Source organism: Macaca nemestrina, chromosome 1, assembly GCF_043159975.1.
Source record: "Macaca nemestrina isolate mMacNem1 chromosome 1, mMacNem.hap1, whole genome shotgun sequence".
In the NCBI taxonomy this organism is placed as follows: Eukaryota; Metazoa; Chordata; class Mammalia; order Primates; family Cercopithecidae; genus Macaca; species Macaca nemestrina.
Window position 1 is genome coordinate 117,874,610 of NC_092125.1, and position 11,199 is coordinate 117,885,808.

General features: G+C 43.6%; 1 long non-coding RNA gene across 1 annotated transcript; it reads right to left on the reverse strand.

The window, feature by feature from the left end:
- Positions 1-2,029: 2,029 nt before the first annotated feature.
- LOC105479139 (uncharacterized) lies at positions 2,030-11,199 on the reverse strand. The gene is made up of 3 exons (XR_011610281.1): positions 10,998-11,199; positions 6,247-6,346; positions 2,030-4,468 (listed from the first exon to the last, which is right to left on the reverse strand). It is a non-coding gene; the product is annotated as an uncharacterized lncRNA (long non-coding RNA).

Genomic DNA, 11,199 nt, shown 5'->3' on the forward strand with positions numbered 1-11,199 from the left:
AACCTTCCACCTCAGACTGCAGCACATTAGAGCCATTCTTTTAAACAATTATTTGTGTGTCTTCAAAATGTATTATCTTCTTCTTCTTCTTTTTTTTTTTTTAAGACAGAGTCTTGCTCTGTCGCCCAGGCTGGAGTGCTGTGGTATAGTCTCAGCTCACTGCAACCTCCGTCTCCCTGGTTCAAGCAATTCTCCTGCCTCAGCCTCAGCTGGAGCTACAGGTATACGCCACCACGCCCGGCTAATTTTTGTATTTTAGTAGAGACGAGGTTTCACCGTGTTGCCCAGTCTGGTCTCGAACTCCTGAGCTCAGGCAATCCACCCGCCTAGGCCTCCTAAAATGCTAGGATTACAGGCGTGAGCCACTGCGCCTGGCCTAAATCTACTATCTTCTTAATGAGCTTTGGGCCGCAGAGCCTGTAGGCTATACTTCGGTGTCCTTTTTGCCCTTCAAAGAACAGGAAGCTGATATTCCACATATGCATCAGCCAGGTTGGTGGGTTGGTGGGTTGGGCTGCAGGAAGCTTGGGGAGACTCCAGGTTACCTCTCCAGAAATTCCTAAAGGACTGCGTGAAGAGAAGGGGGAGAGAACCATGAAGCTACATTTCAAAACAGCCCAAGAAAGCAAGCTCTCCATCCCAACAGGCCAAAGATCTCAACCTCACACCTAACTCAGAAGGGTTAACACCCAAAGCATGTAAAAATGAAGGCATTTTCCCCTTCAGGAGTCTAGCAAAACTGCAGCAACAAAAAATGCGTCTGTGTTCTAGGTAGTAAGCAGCAAGTTTGCTGCCACTGGGGATATAAAGGCAGTGTCCTCAAGCAGGGTGTCAAAAACCACATGCTCCTGTCCCAGAATGATAGCCCAGGTTCTCAGGAGCCTATCTGTGCTTTTCCTCTCTGTTTTCCTCCCAGAAATATATCCATATCAGACTCCCCAGGTGCACTGGAGTCACCAGCCACCTCAGAGGGCCGAGCTGGCCCACAGGGATGCTTTAAAACCTACTTTGCCTAAGGAAGAAAAAATTCTCTTCCACTCCCAGACTGATAAGAAACTAATGAAAAGGAATAGAAACATTACCAAGAAGTTACAACACATTCCATTTAAAAAGAATCCTCAAGTGCAGGAAACACTCCATTACACATATATGACTTCACTATTTAACAAGTTTTCCACCCAATTTGGCATCACAGGATGACATTCCCCCCACCTCTCTGCCCACAAATGTTTCAAGGTAGCTCAGAACCTGTCAATAGTCCATGAAGATTCAGGAAATGCTGATGCATTTTAATATCAGCCAAAACAAGCACAATACGAGTAAGCCTGCTACTCTCCTCACCTGCCCACCCCCACTCTCTCTTTTTATGCCTCCTCCTCACATACACACAGGCACACAGGAGCACACATGCACATACAATTCCAAAGTGAATTCTTCATGATTTGGGGTTTTTTCCAGAGCTAGGGGTTATCCATATTCCTGTTCCTCTAGAGCCTTCACTGTGGCCCATTCTGTTATCTTGATCAAGGAAGCAGCAGTCTTGACATCTCACTCTGTGGTTTTGTTAGAAACAGAAAAACAGCAGGAATTTCACAGGATCGGACCAGACTCTCAGCGGTGCAAATCTGGGACGTGTTAGAGACGTGAAAACAGCTCCACATTTGCATGGCGCCTTCCTTTCTCCGAGCTCAGGATGAGCAAGAGACTTTTCAGTGGGGGACTCACTAGCAAGACAGGGTCTCATCCAGCCCATCAGCCAGGCCTCTGTGCCTGACCGACTCCTCCTGACCACAAAGGCCTCCCTGGCCTTCTGCAGGCAGATTGGACCCCATCCCTTCAGCATTCCTGACTCCACAGTTCCAGGCCAAATTCCCAGTTGATAATCCAGTCTCCATTTGTTTCCCCTCTCCACAAAATTTTAAATGAGAAATGTGTTGCTCTTCATTTCCTGTCTCACCCTCTCCACCGGTTTTTAAAGTCTGCCACTTCCCCCACCCCCCCAACCCCGGAAGCAGATGTCCTTCAGTGCCCCAACAGTGCCATGCCAAGTGGCTGCATGAACTCTAGTTGGTGTCCTGAGCTGACAACACGGGCAGAGAGCTTCAGGATCTGTATGATTCAGAGTGGTCTAGCTGGCCAAGATGTAATCTGCTGGATCCAGGCTCATGTTGAGCTTTCCACTGGAGGCTCCTTGTGCAACTAGCCCTACACCCCAGTCCACCCTTGCACCTATTTCCTCCCTTCCCTTGGGAATCATATCTTCAGGCCTCTGATGTTCTGTGCTAAGGAAGGGACAGGCATCATTCCCCTGTTCCCAAATTTGCTAATCGCAAGCAGCAGGGGAGATGGAGATGTTACGCCCCTGTTTGTGGGAGATGAATGCACACACACATAGCTCGGTTCTCTACCCTTGGAAGGCAGGGTTCTTTATTTCCACTTCCCAAAGGAAGTGGCTATTTCAAAACCAGCTTAGGGGATATAGAGATAGCCGACCATTCTTGTTATCCAAAAAGAGAGCAAGATTATCTAGAAGGTGAGAGGCCATCTGTGGTTGGTTTGAATACATTCTTTAAGTTTTACATTGAAGCTGATTCTTTTCCCATACAATTTCCATAATGTTTGTCTTCTTTATTTTTCCACAAAACACTGTCCTCCTACACCTCACCGTTTGGGTCTCTCAAGGCTTATTAAAACACTTTGAGAGTAAAAAACACAGAACTCACCCCCAAGCACACTATTAGTGCCCAATAACCTGAATCCTGAAACAAAACTGTGAAGTTCAGATTTTCTCCAACACTCACCCCACCCGTCATCCTCATACTTCGCCTGTCTATCTCCCCATCTCGGCGTCCTCCTGAGGCTTCCTGGCAGCCTTGGGCAAGCCACAGAGGCACTACCCACACCTTCCCTTTCTGAGCTATCCCTTACACTCTAAGTTCACCTCTTACCCTAATGCTTAATCTCGCAAACTAGTTCAAACCCATGTGTTAATGGGTGATAATGGGAAATAATAAGAACAATTTCTACATGTATTGAATGAAATACTTTTCAAAGCCTCTTCAAGGCTTTTACATTAATCATTTTATTTAATAATGTTATTACATTGACCCATCAGTCAGACAGGTACTTAGGCTACAATTTTCTTCTCCATTTTGTGGGTGAGGAAACTAAATTTCTTAGAGTGTATTTGTATGGCGCAAAATCACAGAGCAAGAAGGGTGGAGAGCTGAGATCAGACCCTAGCTTTTCTGGAGCCTGGTTCCCATACTGCGGCTGGATGGTTACTCTTTGCAGCCTGTGTGTCTTCTTTTGAAAGAGAATAGCTGGAATAGGCAATGCCTTAATTGTCTCACAAAGTAGAGACGTGCTAGAACCATTTGCGATACTTGTTCATAGTGCACATTCATGGGAACCACCCCAGACCTACCGAATCTGAATCTCTGAGAGTGGCCTCCGCCCAGAAAGCTGCAAATTAACATATTTCTAGGATGATTCCTATGCACACTTATGTCTGAGAACCTTTTCCTTAAGTCAAAGAACTAGATTTCTAACGATGAAATTTTAGACTTCGAAGAAAGAAATAGTAAAATCTATGTGAGAAACAAACTGTCGTGTTCAATGCCATTCACACTTTCTGAGTGCTCACCTACTGTGTATCTGCTCCTTCACCCTGGAGCTGCCAGGCTCTTGTTTCCATAACTCCTACCCTGCTCCAAGGCTATTTCTATCCAACCAGGAGCACCCACCTGCAATTTGGAGGAGGGGTCTTGCCCTATGCTCCTTTCTGTTTTCTCTCCTCAGTTTCCAAGTTCTGTTTTGCTGGATGTTGTTAAACATAAACCCAAAAAGGAGAAGAAAATATAAAAGGGTATGAAGAAAACACACTCTTCTTCCTTTCAGAACATTTTTCTCTCACCATCTTGCAAGAATAATACATTATTACCATGGACCAAATCCCCACTGTGACTATGTCCAGGTACAATTCAAGAACATCTGGATAACTGATTGACTTTTTCTCTTTTCATTTGAATGTACACCATTGTGTACAACCAGCCTGTGAGTTCCCCCGCGGGAAATGCTGAGGATGTGAATCCATCCCTTGACTCTTTAATTAAAGTTGCAAAAACATCAGGAGGGTCTCAGCCTTGCAAACACTGAGAGCCTTTCCTGGAAATAGCTCTGCCTTTTGTATTAACAGATGTCATGGGGCAGTTGGGTCGGAGAGTGTTGTTTTAAAATTCTCAATCAGCCTTGCAAGAGGTTTTTCATTAGACGGTTCCTGGATAGCACCACACCCTTTTCTGTTTTCAACTTGCACATCACTTCATGTAGCTTTTCTCCTCTGATTCATCTTGAATGTTTGTCATGTGGACCAGAAATCACCCAAAGGCCAGCTCCTCAGATCTGTGATGGCCATGACATGCTGTCAGTTGATTTCCCTGCATTGGGCCGCATTTGCCTCCTGAAACTGAGAGTGAGTGGCTTTGTAATTATGCAATATTAAGCACATCTGCCTGACTTCAAACATCTGGCTGAAAAGTGGAAAATACTTTTAAAAAATTAAGATGCTCAACATCATGGTGACAAAGTTCTAGATACTGGACAGAATTTTTTAAATCAGATCCGTTTTAGGTTGTTGGTTTCAATGCCTCTTTGCATGTTGTTTTGTTGACATCAAGCAGCCTTTTAGGCATGAATTCTTCTGTCCCAAGGAAAGGAAGCAAGCTTCTAGAAGGGAAGCACTGCGTGCCTTCACCCAGATAGGGGACTGAGTCAGCAAGGAGAACTAAGAGGAAAAGAACACTTCACAGACGTAGAGGAGTGAAAAGACTGAATGCACAGGAGAGTAGAGCCAGAGATTGTGGAATCCTGAAGATAAGCAAGTCTGTGTTTGGCGATGGCCCAGCAATTAGACCCAAGATTTGACAACAACAGCTAAAGAGAAATAGAGATAAGTCAGTGGAGCTGACTCCGTCAAGAAATTGAGCTGGGAGTGTAGGAATGGGTCCGAGTGGACGCCAACATCCCTGAGATGATCACAGCATCTCGGCATGTGCTCAAATCATGGAGAACAGCCACAGATTGTCCACACTGGAGTCACGTGATAAATGCAGTGAGGCAATAAATGGTGCAAGTATGAAAGAGTTGGCTTCCAAAGTAGGCTGTGCTCAGAAGCAGAGTAGATACAAGGATTATCCCAGCCCAGCTCATCATTTGGGCATGCACAGGGAGAGAAGTGGTGCCCCCAGGACTTCCTCACCCTCCTCCACATTATTCCCAGCCAATCCTGCTCCCTCATCCCATTGCCTGAGAAGTTCTGGCAAGACTGTCAATCCTTGTCCTTGTGCTACAGGATCAGTCTCCGTGTGCTGGCTGCAGAAACATTCCAGGGCCTATAGCTCTGTTTAATCAGCATACAGCAGAAAGTGAGAGGAGACAGAAGTGAGAGTCCACCCAAGGAGAGCGCCACAGGAGGAGAGATTGGCCCCCACGGAAATGGACTCTGAACCTCTGACATCTTGGAGCCAAAGTTAAGTAGCAGTGGAGGAATCAGCTCAGAGAGAGAAACAGTGCTCAGGCAAAAAGAAACCCTTGGATTCACACTACTCTTGGAAATGGGTCTCCAAAAGTCAAGGCTGAGTGTAACATGACTGATACCTGACAAGTCAGTATCATGGGGAGTGGCAGAAAGAGCACTGGGCTGAGAGTCTGAAAACTGAATTCTTGATCTGACCATCACAAATTTCTTGTGTGACCCTAGGCAAATCAGTTAATGTCTTTGGGGCTTAGTTTCCTCATCTGTAAGAGAAAGGGGTTAGGTGGGCAATCTTTGTGGCTTCCTTCAGCTCTGACTTCCAATCCCATCTGGTTCAGGGAGGAGGGAGGTGAGGGAAGTGCAGAGGCACTAGATGATGGGGTATTGCTGCCAAAATCACCCTTTCCCCCTCCCCTGTCCTACTCTCTCATGGACATGCCCTTTATTATCTTGTTGTTGTTGATGTAGTGCGTTTTTCCCACAGAACTCTGTGGGATAGGACAGCAGAGCACAGACAGGGCAGATAGGAAAGGAGGGTGTGAGCGGGAAAGGGGAGAAAGGGCCTTTCCAGCATTTCCCAAGCCCCTGCTCTCCAGGCCACAGGCTGAGCAAGTGTGCCTTCCAGACTGGGAATCTGAGAAGGCCAAGAACCCTCAGCTTTCCCCTCCCCCAAACTCTGCACCCTTTCACCAGTGCTCCCCGTTCCGCACCAAGGCACCGATCACTGTTCTCTGCCACATCCTACTCTCTCCAGACTTCTTTGGGACGCTGGCTCCTTCCTATAAGGCCAAGAAGTGAAGTTGGTAGGATCTGTAAAACACAGTATACTTCTGATATTAGAGAGTTTTTGCTACAGAATGAAATATCTCAAATCAGTGATTTATAGCAGCAACTATTTTATTTGCTTCAATTCTGAGTCACTTAGGTGGTTCTGGTCTGGGATGACTTGGCTGTGGCTACATGGTCTAGGATAGAGCTGTCCAATAGAAATATGATACAGACCATGTATGTGTTCAAAATTTAAAAATTTTCAAGATTTTTAAATCAAAAGAAACTAGTAAAGTTAATTTTAATATTTTAAAATTTAACCTGATGTACTCACAATATTATTATTTCAGTGTATAATTTACAGAAAAATTATTAATGAAATATTTGGCATTTGTTTTATCATACACATTTTCAAAATCCAGTGCAAATTTTAAAAAATACATACAGTACATCTGCATGTGGACTACCCATGTTTTAAATGTTTAGTAGCCACCATATTGTGAGTGAGGTCCTGAGTGACCTCACTCGTGTCTGAGGTCTCTCAGTTGGGATGACTGGCACGGCTGGGATGGCTGAAGCTTCTTGTCATACAGCCTCTTATCCTGCAGGTTTGTTCTCCCATCAAGCTTTTATCAGTGCAGGTTTGTTCACATGGTGGGAGAAGAACTCCCAGCAGCAAGATAGTCCCAATGCAAAAGTGCTTTTTAAGTCTGTTTCATGTTTGCTAAAGCTCCATTGGCCAAAGCAAGTCACATGACCAAGCCCCAGCATCTGTGTGAGAGGGATCTCCCTGAGGCTGTGGTTACCTGGAGGTAACAAAGAGAAGGTCATTTCTCCCGGTCCCCCAGGGCCGGGGGAAACACCCACCATCACCAATCCCCTCCTCTCTCCATCATAGCAAAGTTCAAAACAGAGAAAAACACAGAAAAGGAAAATTGAAATAATCTGTTAACTCCATCTCTGAGAGATAACTACTGTCAACTTTTGGTTATCTCTCCACTATTTTTTCTGTACATGCATACATAGGCATTTTACAAATTTGCAATCAAATTATACAATACTCACTATTTGCATTTTACAACATATCCTAACATGTCTCCATGTTATTAAAAATTCTTCTCAGACATGAATTTTAAGTTTATAACATTCTATTGTATAAATGTACCACAGTTTATTTAAATAATCCCCTATTGCTGAATGACTGTTTCTCATTTTTCACACTTCTAAGTAATAAGGAAATGAACAATACTAGTTCACGTATTTTCCATTCATTCATGCCTATTTGTGAAGAATGGATTTCTAGAAATAGAATTTCTAGGTCAAAAATATTGCATACTTCATGGTGTCAGATTCATTTTCTCATTCAACAAATAGTTACTAATCATCTATAATGTCCAGACCCTCTTAAAGGTGCTAGGGATGCAGAAGTGAAAAAAGCAGACAAAAAAAAAAATCCCACCCTCATAGAGGAGCTTACATTCAGCTCCCTTCAGTAAAGGGAGGCTGCAATAAGCAAAGAAGTAATATATTATCTAGTGGGTTTGAGACTAATAAATGCTATGGGGGAAAGCAAATAGGGAATGCAGATGTGGAGGACCAAGTAGGGGGAGAACTACAAATGTAACTAAGGTTGCCAGGATAGGCTCACTCACATGACATTTGCTTAAAATATATGTTCAGTTTCTTTCTTCAGGGTATGTAACATTAGGGAAGGGCAGGACCAGTGGGGCAAAGCACTCAAAATGTGACCAGAAAGGCCAGAGTCCAACACATCTCTGTCATTGTTCTTCCATGAGTCATACTATTTGCCTTCACCTGTACACGCCTGTAAAGTTTTAGCCAGACCTCAGGCTGTCAAGCCAAGGGTCTGTGTGGGAGAGCTCCTACATTACTAGCCCCAGAGGTACACAGACAGTGGTACCCATATGACTCCAGATGACAAACAGTGAGGGAGATGTTGTGGGGGCAGTAGGGATTTTGATAATTTTTCCCATAGGCCAACTCTCAGTCTCCTAGGAGTAGACTCAGCTCTTTAGTCAAATGTTCCTTCTGATTGGCCAGAAATCCCCCAGCAGCTGCAATCAGTTCCTTTTCTTTTTCAGAAAGCTCAAACCACGAATACAGAACCTCTTCTACAATCATATCAAAGTGTTTGGAAACACTGAACATTGAGTATATGTCGAATAAATGCATGAAGATTAAATAAATGAGTAAATTATTTGAATTAATTAAAGAAACACTTTTATTTAAGGGAGGTGAAGAAGGCTTCACTAGTCACACAGCAAGCCCTTGATATTATGGAGACAGAGAGAGACAGATGATAGCGGTCTCGTGAAAAGAAACCTGAGGTCTAACTGTAACTCTCTCATGAACTAGGTTTGTGTCTTTGAACGCAATATTAATCTCTGAAATTGTCACCTTTTTTCTGTACATATAACACAGAACAGTGTACATCTCTACCTCTGAGGACTGGGTCATAGAAGACACCTAGAAAAATCTCCCAGAAACCATTCTTTGCAGCTACCCACAAAAGCATTCATATGATATGCCTATTATGTGTCATGCATTGATCTAGGTATTGGGGAAAACTATTCTTGGTGCTGGAGATAAATAAGAAAAGTCAGTCCAAATCCACATTCTACAGGGGGAAGTAAATATATAAGTGCATGAATACAACCAGGTATCAGTATGTACTATAAAGAAAAATTAGGAAAATGCTGATGATGTCATAGAAAATAACTGAGTTTTCCTTTAAGTTGGGTGATCAGGAAAGCCTTCTCTGAGGAAGTGACACTTAAGATCTAATGCCAAGCAGGAGCCAGGCAAGCAACAATCAGAGACAAGGGGAGTAACACCAGTCTTGAGGCAGGAATGATATTGGCTTGGCATGTTCAAGAAACAGAGAGGATACCAGCGAGCTGGCATGTTGGGGAATGTGAGATTGGTGTGAGATGAGGGTTAGATAAGGAAGTCATGCAGGAGTTATGATTTTAACGTAAAAGCCATTGAAGGGTCAAGCCATTGAAGAGCTTTAAGTAAGAATTTGCATTGTTATTTGATTTGTGCATGGAAAATGGAGACGGGATTGAAGGGAAGAGTAAAAATAGAAGAATCAGAGAACAGGCTACTACTGCTCTTCTATAGTGATCTTGGTAAGAGACAGAAGAAGGGTTAGAGCAGGATGGTAGAGAAGAAAGAAGTGCACTGATTTTGTTGTATTTTTCAGTAGGATTTCTCATGGATGAGACTTTGGCTTGGGCTAGTGGGTAGATAACAGGGTGATTTACAGAAATAGAGAAAACTATGGGAGTCGCTGACTTGGAAGTAAACCTCAAAATATTTGTTTTGTCTTTGTCAACTTGGAGAAGCATACTAGCTATCCAAGGGAGATGTTGAGTAGACAGTTGGAAATTAGTCCATAATTTCAGGTAGAGGTTAGGTTTGCAAGGCACAGTTCTAAGATGGTAGGACACGGCCGTGATTCAGTGTGATCACTTATTAACTCCTCTCATTAAGTTGCCGTAAAAAAAGAATAAGTGGTTATAAGAACAGTAAGGAACACTAACTCAGCTTCATAAAACCAGAATAATCTGCCACTTTCTGAGCAAGCTGCTTCCCCCTCTCTGATCTTCATTTTGTTTATCTGTGAAATGGAGTTCTTGGTATTATCTACCAAGAATCATTGTCCTGAAGCTCAAAGGAGCCAAAATTTGCAAAAGTGCCTACATAGGGAGGTATCTAACACAATGTAGACCTTTTTCTTTTCTTTTTTTTTTTTTTTTTTTTTGAGGCAGTCTCGCTCTGTCGCCCAAGCTGAAATGCAGTGGTGCAGTCTCAGCTCACTGCAACCTCCACCTCCTGGGTTCAAGCGATTCTCCTGCCTGAAGGTCCTGAGTAGCTGGGACTACAGGTGCACGCCACCACACCCAGCTAATTTTTGTATTTTTAGTCGAGACAGGGTTTCACTATGTTGGCCAGGCTGATCTTGAACTCCTGACCTCGTGATCTGCCCAACTTGGCCTCCCAAAGTGCTGGGATTACAGGTGTGAGCCACTGGGCCTAGCAGGCCTTTTTCAATAAATGGTAGAGTATTCAATCCAAAAGGCTTCTAGAAAATGCAAAGAATAATGTGGGGACCACCCTCAGCAGCAGTCTTCTCCATGCCTCATGGACCTTTCCTTGGCAGCTTTGGTAAAGGCAAAATCACAGTGCAGAGCTTCATTTGAATCTGAAACCAGCTGCTTTGCAGGGGAAAATGGTGATAAATTTCTTGACAGCCGTGCTATTAGTCAGCCGATAACATATTTTTCACATTTAAACTTGAGCCAAGTGAGCAAAAGTAGAAATGCATTCTACAAATATTATTATTCCTTCTGAATGAATTTTTTGTTTTGTTTTGTTTTTTAGATTTTGCTTTTTTTTTTTTTTAAGGAAGTGTCTGCAAGGAGCCTATTTTGGGGGTTGGCTTGAGTTGTTTTCATGGCTAAGATCCAGGGAGGTTCATAGTAAGGGTTGCTCAATCTGCAGATAGTAGTTTTGTGGGTTATTTGTTGCCACTTTTAAGTGCCTAAAAGACCTCTTATTCCCATATCTTCCTAATTCAAAAGGAAGCTGCAGGACTCCTGACCACTAATAGTGAGTGCAGATCCTCCAAAATCAAAGGGTTGAAGAGGGAAGGGGGAAGGGCTATTACTTCATTCCATGGTCATCTGTTCCTTTCTCATGTCAGTGGCAATTCCAAACTGGACCTGCTCCAGGATCCTGGTGGGAAAATCTGTAGACGGACTACCACAGCAAACAGTACCCTTGGGGAATGTACTTGTGGTGCTTCTGTCATAAAGGGGCCATTTGCACTCAAGAGGTTTCCACAGAGGACATCATCCCAGCATGGTGTG